Here is a 13,560-nt window from a genome sequence, read left to right on the forward strand (position 1 = left end):
GCCATCAACCTCTTTATCTTTTGACCAGTACCAAATCATCTTGAGGATTACTATTTTATAGAATAGTATAAAATCTATACTGTAGCATGAAATCTGGAACTGCTAGTCTCCTTCACACTTTTTTTCTCTGTATTTTTTTTTATATTCTTAAGGGTTTGGGTTTTTGTTTTGTTTTTGTTTTTTAGTAAGATGGTTAAGTAAGTTGCAAGAGAGATAATAAATACTTGTCAATTAAAAAAAGTTTTAAAGAAAAAAGTGAACTATCTCCAAACCTTCCTATTTTCAAATCTGTTTCAATATCACCTATTTTGTACTAAAAAAAGTAAACAAGCTAAAATTAGTCATGATAAAGCAAAGCTGTCTCTTGGACCTTACTCAGCTTCTTATAATCTTTGAATTACTGATATGTCTGAAAATGTTATTGCTCTTTTTAGTCTCAAGTAATTTCAGGAGATATTTGATCTAAACCCTTTGAAAAAGAAGACAAGTAAATAAAAGCACTTGTTTTGAAGCAAAATTATTTTCTTAGAAAATGTGTAATTAGAATATGGAGTACTATTGGCTTTTCTGTGGACCTTGGCTATAATGCATATGGCTCTTGTGGAAAGTGAAGGCATGAAATCAGGTGGCATTTGATGAAATGTTTTCCTTTTGCCTTCCCTTCCAATCAAGCCATTTGTTAAAACTCAATTAATGGTAATGAAAGGCTTTATCCTTGTACAATAAAGTAATTTCATTTTTGGCTACTTTTAAATGCATATTAATCATTCAATCAGCCACTAATTAAACTCAAAGAATATTGCCTTACAGTTACTTACAAAGAAAGCAGTACATTTTTGAAAAGAGTGTGCCTTTTTAGTGTATTTATAAATATGGATCCTTTGTCTCAAAAATGAGAAAGTATGCAACATTGGAAATATGCCATTCAAGTAGATGTAGATCAATTTAATATAAATTTCAATAGATTCAAAACTAGACAACTATCAGGCTCTTTTGATAACCTAAATCATACAGAACTGGGAACGGAGCCCCAGCTGGGCAGAATTAAGATCATTGGCTGGAAGTAGGGAAAGCATGTTTAGGCTTGACTGAGGAAAAAGTTGCTAATGATTAGAGCTGTCCCAAAGTGAGATGAGTTGCCCTCAAAGGTAGTGACTGGATCCCTCCACCTACAGCTGGATGACCGCTTGTGAATGACATTTGGAGAAGGGATTCCTAGTCATGTACAAGCAGAGCTAGATGTTTTTCTGAGGGCCAGTTTAGGTTCATAGATACTAATTCAAACATCCTTTCCCTCCAGTTTATTATGAGAGAGGGAGAGGCAGGAGAGGAGGAGGGAAGAAGAGAGCTGGGGGAAAAGAGAGAGAGACAGAGAGGACAGAGAAAAGGAGAGGGAGAGAAGGCATAGAGAGAGGGAGAGAGGGAGAGAGAGAGAGAGAGAGAGAGAGAGAGAGAGAGAGAGAGAGAGAGAGAGAGAGAGAGAGAGAGAGAGAGAGAACGAGAACCATAGCCATGAAACTAAACTTATGTAGACTAAATAATCAACTGGTTTACTGATTTTTCCACTTTTCAACTGCTAGCTGTACTGTTGTAAAAAACAGCCTGAAACAGCTCCATGCAACCATCACAGTCAGGACTACTATGAAAAAAAATCTCTGAATTGTTTGGCTATGTTAAGATTATTTTTATTGAAACCTTATGCTTTTATATCACCTTCATTATGGCTACATCTCTTCTCCTCCCTGCCTTACAAGCCATTCTTGGTTAAAAAAAATTTTTTTAAAGAGAGAATGAAAAAGCAAGTCAGCAAAATCAACCAACATATTAATAATGCCTGACAGTATACATACACACACACACACACACACACACACACACACACACACACACATATAATATTCCATACCCACAGTCTTCCACCTCTGAAGAAAGAGAAGGGGGGGGGAGTTAGCTATTTAATATTTAAGGATTTCTTATTTTTCAGAGAGGATTATCAGGTTTTCTAGTTGGAAGGGACCTTACTAATAATTGAGTAGAACCATATCATTTTAAAGATGTTCAATAGTTTCAGTCATATCCAACTCTTCATGACCCCTTTGGTGTTTTCTTGGGAAAGATAATGGAGTGGTTTGCCATTTCCTTCTCCAGCTCATTTTACAGATGAGGAAACTGAGGCAAACAGGGTTAAGCGACTTGCCCAGGGTCCCACAACTAGTTAGTGTCTGAGGCCAGATTTGAATTTAAGTCTTCCTGACTCCAAGCCCAGAGCTGTATCTACTTCACCACATAGTTGCCCCTATTTTAAAGATGAGAAAACTGTAATTCAGAGAGGTGAGATGACACTTCTAAGGTTGTATAGGTAGTAGGTAGCAGCACAAAGATTCAAATCCTTGCTTTTACTCCACTCCAAAGCTCTTTCCACTACAGTGTGTTGCCCCTTATTGAGGAGTCAGAAAAAAAAAATGTCTTCATCAAGGTTCATTCTTTTTTGGAACAGTTATGCAAGCTCTCCCTTGTTAATGATCAACTTCCAATACTTTACTCTTAATGGAAACAGCTTATACAGACTCAGCTGTAGGTAAGGTCAAATTCATTGTTATCATATCCTCAAGTAATCTTGTACCTTTTTTAATGGAAGTACCATGGAGCCTAAGCAGTCCAAGCAGCTTAGATAAGAGGCTTTAAGGGAGATAATGTTGCCTTGTAGAGATGGACCTGAACTTATTAAAAAGTAGGGTAATTATATCATGTAACTTGGATATTGAAAGATCTCCTGAAAAAACTATCTTCTCGAAGGGCCAGCAAGGTGGGGCAGTGGACAGAGCACCGGCCCTGAAATCAGGAGGACCTGAGTTCAAATCTGACCTCAGACCAAACACTTGACACTAACTGTGTGACCCTGGACAAGTCACTTAACCCCAATTGCTTAAAAAATAAAAACAAAAAAAAACCCCTATCTTCTCTACACAGGTACCGTGGTATCACCTTTCTTTCCTGCATGTTGGTCACTTTCTGTTGCTGTTTGTCACTTTCTGTAGAGATAAAAGTTGTAATATTAACACTAGTATACCATTATCATTAAGCATATTCATTACTTAAAAGTGAAGAAAGCCACCAGAGTTCTCTGTTCCTCTCCCGTTAGTGTGTCAGCTTGGATTAGTTTATTAGATTAGTAAATCATAAACACTTGGAAGGAAAAGGCCCACTCTTGTTTGTTGTCTTAGGCGGGGAGGAAGTGTAATTAGGGATAGACAAGTTTTTAATGGGTGTAGGAGGGGACATATGGACTGGGAGGGAAACACAACAGAAACAAGTTTCTTAGGGGAGCATAAGACTGGGGAGGACTTGATTCACATGCTGCAGTGCTTGAAGTAGTCACTAAGGGTATGATGAGGAAAAACCTCACATACTTCAGAGTTTTGTTTACAATTGGTCCCCACGGCCCACAGATATCATGGATTCTTTTGGCACTAACAGAATCTCAAGGCTCTTAAAAGGCAAAATAGGGCAGTCAGAAATCCTGTCATCCATTCCTAAACTGAAAAATGCCAACAGGCTCCCCAAGAGTTCAGAGGCAGGACAGATAGGCCTGCTGCTAATTCTTATATGTCCAGGGGTTTTTAATCTCTCTCTCTCTCTCTCTCTCTCTCTCTCTCTCTCTCTCTCTCTCTCTCTCTCTCTCTCTCTCTCTCTCTCTCTGTGAGATGGACCTCTTTGGCAGTCTGTTGAAACCTATGGACCTCTTCTCAGAAGGTTTTTTAAATGCTTAATATACATAGGATCACAAAAGAAATCAATTATATAGAAATAACAGTGTCAAAAAAAAATTTAAGTGCATGGACAATAGGTTAAGAACCCCTGCTCTGGGCTTTGTGGAGAATATCATATGTATATATGTTTCTCAAGCAAAATCAGAGAATTTATAGGAAATATGAATGTTTCTATTTTTTAAACGCAATTCATGATTTCATCCAACGATCAAACTCCCACCACTGATGCATATGGTCACCTAGTCTGCAATTTAAAGCCTTAGAGAGTTGCTTGGGGTAGAAAAGTCAAGTGGATTGCACAATATAACACAGCCAGTATCTGTCAGAGCCAGGACTTATTGACCCCAAGCCCAATTTTCTATCCCCTATTATCACAACTCTTTGCATTACATATATTGTTTGAAATCTTGATGCAACAAACAGAAAAAAAGAAAAAGAAGAAGAAAAGAAAGAGACAGAAAGAAAAAGCCCCAACCTAAAGTGCTTACAGTAAAATTGAAAAGTGAGGTTAAAATTTTTTTAAAGTAGATTCATTTTCCTCTGTGTCTTTCATTTGTAAATAATCCCCCACTTGTACTTTCCTTTTTTATTCAATTGAGAGGGGTAAGTATGAGGGAAAGAAAATAAATACTTGCTAATCAGAAGGACTGGAATTAAATTCTGAAAAAAAATAAAATTTTGCTAAACTGAGAGACTGAGATTACTCCGAAGTATGTTTTCTTGAATGTTGGTGCTAGAAAAGACTTTGGGGATTATCTAGTCTAAGTCCCTAATTTTCCAGCTAAGGAAGAAAAGTCAGAGAAGTTAAGTAACTTAAAGTCACACAGCTAGTTAGCCACAAAATGGAAGAGTCTTGATGACAACTCCAGTACTCTTTCCAGGATGTCAGATGGCCAGCTAGCTTTTCTGTGTAGAATAATTAGCAAGTTAAGAAAGGGTTGTTGTTTTCCTCTCAACTCTCCCCTACTTGTATCAATAAATCAATAAAAGTTTACTAAGCATCTACTATATGCTGTGTACTGTGCTAAGGCCTGAGGATACAAAAAGATACAAAAGACAGTCCCTCCCCTTAAGGAAATTACAATGTTATAGGGAAGACAACATGCAAATAAATCTATATGAAGCAAGCTATATACAGGGCAAATAGGAAATAATTAACAGGCCTTATTTCCCATTTTTTCTCTTCTCCCCAAATAATAAAAAAGAAGACATGCTGGTCTGATTCCTACTGCCTTGGGATTCTGGGGGGTTTTGTAAAGAGAAGAAATACGGATAACAAACTTAGAACATTAGCTAACTTGTAACGTTTGTCAGGCAAATGATGGCACAGTCTAGCACCTAAAGGGCAGCTAGGTGGTGCAGTGGATTAGAGCATTTGGCTCTGAATCATGAAGACTCCTCTTCATGAATTCCAGTCCAGCCTCAGACACTTACTAGCTGTGTGACCCTGGGCAAGTCACTTAACCCTGTTGGCTTCAGCTCCTCATCTGTAAAAAAGGATGGAGAAGGAAATGTCAAGCTTCTTCAGTATCTTTGCCAAGAAAACCCCAAATGGGGTTATGGAGAGTTGGACATGACTGAAATGACTCAATAACAACAACAAAAATTTATTTAGGTGCAGCTAGGTAGCAAAGTAGATACAGCACCAGGCAAGGAGTTAGAAAAACATCTCTTCCTGAGTTCAAATCTGGCCTCAGGCACTTAATAGTTGTATGACCCTGGGCAAGTCATTTAACCCTATTTGCCTCAGTTTCCTCAGCTATAAAATGAGCTAAAGAAGGAAATGGAAAACCACTCTAGTATCTTTGCCAAGAAAACCCCAAATGGGGTCATGAAGAGTGAGACAGGACTTAAAAATGACTGAACTAAACATTAAGATACCTTTCTTTCTTTGCACATCAGGATGGAGAATTTTCAGTCATCAGAAAATGGGAAATGCAGATGACACCCATCTGCAAATGATGAAAGAGAGAAGCAGGCATATTAAGAGGGAAAGGAGACAGAAAAGCATCATGAATCAAAGATATTATAGCTAGATCGACATGATGCCATTGACAACTGGGTTTGAAAGTTCAAAAAACACTTGTTTGTTGTACAAGATTTAAAGCATTTTATTTTAATATATTTTCCTCCTTGGCTGAATTGCTAAGGGGTTTTAGATCCACTCTTATAGGCACTGGTGTGGGAGGTGGCCAATGGTACCTTAATCTGAACAAAATAATTACAATCCATACTCCCTGGTCTTACTTTGTTCTTAAAAATATTAATTCTAGCATTGACCAATCTAAATATACACTATCGACTACCTCTGAATACTCTGGTCCCTAGTCATTTCAAGATAACCCCAACCCTGGGTTCCTCTTCTATCTGCTTTCTGCATTCCTTTTCAGGCTCGTGGGTGATCCTGGTGAAAATCAAGCTGATTGTTTTCTGCAGACTTAGTATTTAATTTCAAATGGGCCCTCACTGCTATACAACTAACTTTATTTTTCCCTGGTTGATATTGTATCATACTCTCCACAGTAACTACTTCAAACCCTCTCCATTGTCCTAAGACCCATCCTGCTACCTGCCACCGCTGCCACCACCACCACCACCACTACTACCACCTCCTCCTCTTCCTCCTCCTTCTCCTTCTTCTTCCTACTTCCCTCTCAGCAGAAGGCCTCAACTATTTTACTGATAAAATAGAATTCATCAACCATGAACTGTTTCTTCTCCCTTAATCTATACCTCAGAAAACCTTCTCATTCCTTGTGGTCTCCTTTGTTCTAGTCTCTCAAAAGGTGGCCTTTCTTGCGAAGGTCAACCTTTCCACTTGTTTTCTTTATTCGATATCTACTTTTTTCTTTTCTATTATCTTCAATCTCTCCTTGGTGTTCATTTGACTCTTACCTCTCTCACTTCTTATTCAACTGTTATCAAGTCCTATCAATACTACCTACAAAAATCTCAAGCATCTATACCCTCCCCTCCTTATTCCGAAGTAATACTCAACTACAGGTGAATGATACTTTTTATCCCCATTAGACCTTACATAGCCCTTTCTATAGCTCTCTGGTACATTTCTGTATTATTTTGTAGTGCACTTATTTGTGCATGTTTCTTATTTGACTATTATGTGGAAAGGACCACAAATGCAGTGATTGTGTTTTATCTAATATTTGTATTTCCTTTAGCACCTAGGTAATGCTCTGCACACCATAGGTATTTAATGAATATTTAATTGAATTGAAAATAACTGTGGGATACCACTAAAAATAATATCTTTCATTGACTCCTGGTTGTAAACATGCTATGGTTCAGTGTGCAGACCCTTCCTGCCAAAATGTGTGGTCACAGCTACCTTTAACCCAAGACATTAATTGAGAATTAATGCCTGTCCACATTGAGTATGGGTGTAATTGACCTTGTCTGTGGAGAATCAGTTTTTCAAGTTTATGGGTTTTGAAATGTAAAGACCTTTGGAAGGAAACACTCTATCTACTGGTAAAATTTTACTATGGATCAGCAGTTGAGAAACACTGATCTTACCCAATTCTCTGTCTCTGAGGAATACTGCACTGAAATCATCCTCATAAGGATGCTATAAATCCTTCTCCTAAAATATTTAGAGAAGATAATTCGATGATTTCATAATGGATGCTAGTGCCTCCCTATTCTTATATTCAGAATGTGTATTTTTATATTTATTCTTTCAATATTTAGACAGTCCTTTCTCCTATTTGGCCTATACTCCTCCAACTGCAAAGTCCATACTCTTTCATCTAGTCCTGAGTGAAAACAAATAGATGTTCATCACATGCAAAATTCCCAAAAAGTGTTTAATTAATTAACACCTTCAACTTTCTTTTCTTTAGTACTTACAGTTTCCTCAAATTGTATATTGTACAAAATAATTTGGTACTAAGGGTAGCCACTATAGTTGTGATGGAACAACCAACCTGGATACCAATCTGGGAGCTTGGCTTAACTCTCCAATATGGTGGGTTACCTCTCTGTGAGACTGTGTAGGATGGCTTCCCATTTTAATGACCTTGAAACAATTTGTTTCTCCTTGATAATTGTATGATGTCTGCACTCTCGCCAATGAGGGAATTTGTTGTGTTCTATGCTGGATGTTTGCTAAAAGGGTCTTGTTTTTCTTTCTTTCTTTTTTAGGTGTGTGGGGGGGGTGAGGAAAGATATATAGGAAAGTAAACAAATCTTGTTAATTGAAGAAAAAATTTTAAGAAGTGTGTCATGAGACAATAATGACAATCAGCATATTAAGTACCCATTGTGTTTAATACAACATGCCAGGCATCCAGCAAATGAAGAATAGGGGGAAAGAAACAATGTCTATAGTTTCTGCCCTCAAGGAGCTTACAATATCAAGGACAAGGGATATATAACACATAGTCAGGTATATAATGCAAAGGAAAATGTGATAACAATGAAAGAGAGATTGAGACAAACGATTCCAAGGGGAAAAAAATGGAAAAATAGAGATCAGTTTCAGCTGTGAGAGTTCAGGGCAGTTTCCATGATGGAATTGGCATATAATAAACATATAATCAAAGTATTGTTGGTAGAGGGATAGAGGGAAGAGCAGTTTATTTCCAATAAGCTGTGCCCGGTTATTCCTTTATGAAACATGAAGAAATTTCATTAATAGACTGGAAAGAGTAGCTGGCCACTGGCTGGCCAAGGGTTGGCATTAACATATTAATACCCTATTGCCTCTGTTATCTGATCCTTACTTGATCTGAATAAATCAAATATGAATATCTGCAGGGTTGGAGGAGGCTTCCCATTCTACTTTTCCCCCCTCTCTATGTACATACTTAACAGAAGGAAGAGAATTTCAACAAGCATGAGGAGAGAGTATATCTCAGGTATGGAGGGATAGACTTTATGAATACACAAAGGTAGGGGATAGCAGCTTAAAATCAAAGAATAGTCAATAGTCCAGTTTGACTAAAATGCAGAATGAATGAAGGGGAGTAATATAAAATAAAGCTGAAAAGGTAAGTTACCATCAGAATAAGAAGTCTCAGAATAAGGAGTTTGTATGTTGTCCTAGAGGTAAAGGAAAGGTCACTAAAGGGAGGTAGTAAGGTACAGTGGAAAGAGGGCTAGATTTGGAGACAACTAAAAGAGGACAAAGGTAAAGACTGGGATGCCATCCACCCCAATACTCTGTGACGAGTAAAACAGATTCTGAAAACTATGGACAACGATCTCAACTTTGATTCCTGACAAAATTAGAAGTTAGGTTTCAAGGTTATTGAACAGCTAGTAGAAGAGGCACTGGTTGAATTGCCAGAGTCACAATTAGTCATTCATGGTTTAATGTCAACTTGGGATGAGGTCTCTAGACTCTGTTTTTTTAAAATTTAATAAAACTAATAGTTTTATTAGTGACTTGAATAAAGATATCGATAACATGATACAAATATGAAATATCTGTATATGAACAAATATGAAGATACCACAGGACTAGGAGAGAGAGCTAAGAGGTGAGGTGCCAGTCAAGATCCAAAAAAAAAAGATACTGATGTGCTTAGCACAATTCCTGGAACCTTGATAAATGGTTATTGACTAACTTTTGATTGAACATTGGGCCAAATGTAATAGCATGAAGTTCAACTTATATGAAGTAATAAAAAAGCATTAAGAAAAAGGGGGAAGTGGCTATACTTTGGTACAACTAAGAGTGGTAGGTGGGTTAGTTTTGCTTAACTCTCCTACTTTGTTATGAGACCTCTTATATTTTGTAAATATTTGTAAGTCAAAAGACAAACAAAGGAATAAAATGTAAAAAAAAAAGAATTTTAGAGGAGTAGACTTAGACTTGATGTGAGGACACATTTCCAAATCATTAGGCCTATCTCAGAAGGTGAATTTTTTTTTTCTTCAGATGCCTTGTAGAGTCATTTATTTATTTATTTAGTTAACATTCCTTAATTAAATTGCCTAATATATGCCAAGCGCTATGCTAGGTGTTGAGAGTACAAAGACAAAAATGAAATGATCTCTGACTTCAAGGCAAGTTGAGGGGAGAGAGTAATAACCTTGAGCAAATTGGAGAAGGCTTTAGGGAAGAGATGGAACTTGAGTTGCTGTCCTGAAGGAAGATAAACAATATGAAAGTCAGAGACAGAAGAGGACATGGATTCTAGATATGGAGAGTAGGAGAGAAAAAAAATGCTGTTTACTCTCTCTTTAAAAAAATATGGCAAAATTTGCTTTTTTCCAATTTTGCAGTCCCTTTCAATTCACTTTGATCTTTCAAAGATCCTTTATACTCAGCACATTTGACAATTCCTTTGCTCCTTTATGGTGTGACTTATCTGGGCCTAATGACCTGAACTCTTTAAGGGCATCTAGGGGTGTGTTCCATTACTATCTCACTATTTATATTGGTTTTAGATTTCCTATTAGTCATTTTTGTTCTGCCCTTCCCAAACCAAAGATTATTGTCCTTGGCATTAAAAAAAAGAAATAAAACAATACTTTCCTCAGCATTTGTTTTATTTATTTCCTCACTATTCCGTGCTTTTTTTTCTTGTTTCCTTTTTCTTATTTGGCTTTTCTTTGTACTTCTACTAATGAAAGAAAAATGAAAAAGGGTATCAGGATAGTTTCTAGAGTGGAACTACAAGGAACTACAAGGAAAGTCAAAAGTATTTTATATCCTAGGTTTTTTTCTCTTAAATATGTTCTAGATTTGCACTAGTTTACCAGTTGCCTTGATTCTGAGTCCATTTTACAGATGACAAAAGTAAACACTCAAAAATCAAAGAATTTACCTCAAATCCATTGATGTGGTGGATCTAGGGTTATAATTGTATATTTTCTTAGACTGAGCTGCTTCTGGGAATTCTTCTGAGGGTTGTAATGAGAGATCTGCAACAGAGAGGCACTAATACTGGGGGCTTGCACTAAAGATATGACAATTGAAACCAAGAAATTAACATGACGGTATTAAAGTAAAGGGAATACATGTTAACAGCAAGAAGAAATAAAGTGATGGAGGCTGAAAAGCATCACTGGGCTGGGGAAAACAGCCCGATGTCATGGGCCAGTCCTAGTTAACATGCAAGCTGTTTAGTGCTGATTATTTTTTCCCCTCACAATAAATTCTCTTGATACAGGGTGTTTGAGGTTAAAGAGACCAGAGAACATAATAGATGGAAGCACAGGCATATAATGAGAGGAAATTTAGAGATGCTGAACTAACAATGTGAGAAGAATAAAGTCAAGAATAGGTGTGGAAAGATAAGGAAAATGAGACAAGACAGGAAAATGGTAAATGGGAGAAGCTCAGAGATGGGAGTGTTTTTCAAAGTTTGAAGAGGCTTAATTAGGAGGGGAAGGAACAAGGTTGAAGAAGACTCAGTAAAAGGAAATCAGAGGGAAAGCATAAAGGAGAGACTACTGGAGGAGTGAAGAGAAAGCTTTTTAAGACAAAATGTCATTTTAAAGAATTGCAGCAATCAAAATGTCTAGTAACAAGAATTAAAATGATGATAATAGCTTATATAAAGTAATTTTTAAAAAGTACCAAGAAAAAGGGGAAAATGGCTATACGAGGGTGGGGAAGCTGCAGTCTCAAGGTCACAGGTTCCCTACCCCTATAAAATGTAAGAAACGGATAATTCCTCCCCTCCAAATTAGACTGAAGAGATCATTACGAAGCCAGACAGTAGCTAAAGTGATCAATAAAAAGACCACTTGTGATTCCACAGGTACAATGCTGAAACATGCTATCCATCTCCTGACAGGTGATAGATTTAGGGTAAAAAATGAAGTGTAAATATTTTTGTACATAGACAGTGGGGTTATTTGTTTGACTTGAAATTGCACATTTATTACAAAGGAATTTATTTTTCTTTTCTTTCTTTTTCTCCATTGGGGTGGGAGATGAGTGGGGGAGAATATACTTTCTGTTAATTATTTTAAGAAAGGAGGATGCTATGGATGTAGAATGTTTATGCACTTTTAGATAAGGTCATTGTATTGTTAGTTTTACTGAACTGTCTTACTTTGTTAAAAGAGACCTCTCAGGCAGTGGGGGATATTTTGTAAATGTTTGTAAGTTAAAGCCAAATATGCCTATAAAACTTAAAAAAAAATAAGGTACAAGGCAAACAGAAAGAGAGAGAGTGAGAGAGAGAGAGAGAGAGAGAGTGTGTGAAAGCAAAGAAGAAGATGGTGGTAGGGAGGAAAAAAAGCATTTATTAAGCACTTACTTTGTCCTAGGCATTATGCTAAGTGCCTTACAAATTCCACCTCATTTGATACTCACAACAACCTTAGGAGGTAGGATGCTATTATGATCCCCATTTTACAGTTGAAGAAACTAAGTCAGACATAAGTTAAATGACTTGCCCAAGGTTACACATCTAGTAAGTATCTCAGGTTGGATTTTAACACAGTTCTTCTTGATTCCAGACCCAGTGCTTTATCTAATGACCAAAAAAAAAAAGTCTTCAAAATTTTGCCTGGGGAAGTTACAATTTTATTGTGTTTTATATAGAATCATAGGATTTAGAGCTCTAAGGATCTTTGAGGTTAATTCAACACCCTCATTTTCCAGATGTGAACTATATGGCCCAGAGAGATGAAACAAACTGTTGTTTGTTCATATATTAAATAAATATTCATTGAGCAACTGCACAGGATGGTGCTGGACACATTCTGGAATCTTACAAGGAGAATAAGTTACGGTTTCTTCCCTCCAGGAGTTTATAATTATGATGAAGAAATAAGACATGCACGCAGAAGGTTAATGGCAATTCAAGGTATGACAAAATACCATGTGTGTAAGACTTATATGCTACATGAGGAGAGAGAGACAGACAGACAGACAAACAGAGGGTCTGTCTGGCCTAGCATATTGGATGAAAATAGGGCTTGAGAGGGGTTTTTAAGAACAGGTGGGGTCTATATTTAAATGAACATGGAATTACTTGATCTAATATTAGTATGCCATAGAAAGGTGAAGAAGTGGGGATATAAATCTTTTTTATGGCCAATTTGACTTTTATTTCCATTTAGAAATATAAAATATATAAAATAAAATTGGGGGTTTCTCTGCAGGCTGAATCAATCAGTCAATCAAAAACATTTATTAAGTGCCTAGTGGAGGCTACGTTAGCCCTATGTTAGGCTCTGATAATAGAAAAACTTAAATGAAATAGTTATTTTTCTCTGGGATCTTACATTTTATTGAGGATATGAAATAGTCACAGATAAGTAAATATAGGATGTGGAGAAATAATAATCATTATATAATGATTCAATATTAATTATTCAATGTAATGATTCAATGTTAATTTCATTTAATCCTCACAATAATCCTGTGAAGTTAGTGGTACTAACTTCATTTTGTGCCTGTCCACACCAGAGCTCAAGCTCCTAGCAACTCTTGGTAGTAATTTTTCCACCCAGCCCAACTCTCCACATCTGACCTCTCTGCCACCCCACACCCTTCTTTCCACTCTCAGCTTAACAATACACTAGCTAAACTGGCTTACCTTTCTCACCTAAAAAGAACCAAGAACCTGTCACAGAGGTAAGGAAAGAATGCTATTTTACAAATGAGAAAACTGAGGCTAAGAGAGATTAAATGACTTGTCTACAATCATACAATTAGTAAGTATCTGAGGCAGAATTTGAACTCAGGTCTTCCTGACGCCAAATCCTGCACTGTAGGCCACCTAACTGGCAGAATTCAGAAAGGCATCTTTATTAAAGGAGGTTGAACTTGAGCTGTCTTGAAGAGGAGTCTGGAGTTCCAAGA

At 36.9% G+C, this 13,560-nt stretch overlaps 1 protein-coding gene across 3 annotated transcripts in view; it reads left to right on the forward strand.

The window, feature by feature from the left end:
- Positions 1-13,560, forward strand: part of SLC13A1 (solute carrier family 13 member 1) — a 110,746-nt gene that overhangs the window by 28,224 nt on the left and 68,962 nt on the right. Inside the window, exon 2 of one of the 3 annotated variants that reach the window (XM_020966359.2) lies at positions 12,355-12,559. The exons of the other annotated variants lie outside the window; for them this stretch is intronic. The gene's annotated coding sequence lies outside the window, so the exon portion shown is untranslated. The remainder of the gene's footprint in view (positions 1-12,354; positions 12,560-13,560) is intronic. 3 annotated transcript variants of the gene reach the window in all.

Source organism: Phascolarctos cinereus, unplaced genomic scaffold, assembly GCF_003287225.1.
Source record: "Phascolarctos cinereus isolate Bilbo 61053 unplaced genomic scaffold, phaCin_HiC Scaffold_1;HRSCAF=81, whole genome shotgun sequence".
NCBI classification, from domain to species: Eukaryota; Metazoa; Chordata; class Mammalia; order Diprotodontia; family Phascolarctidae; genus Phascolarctos; species Phascolarctos cinereus.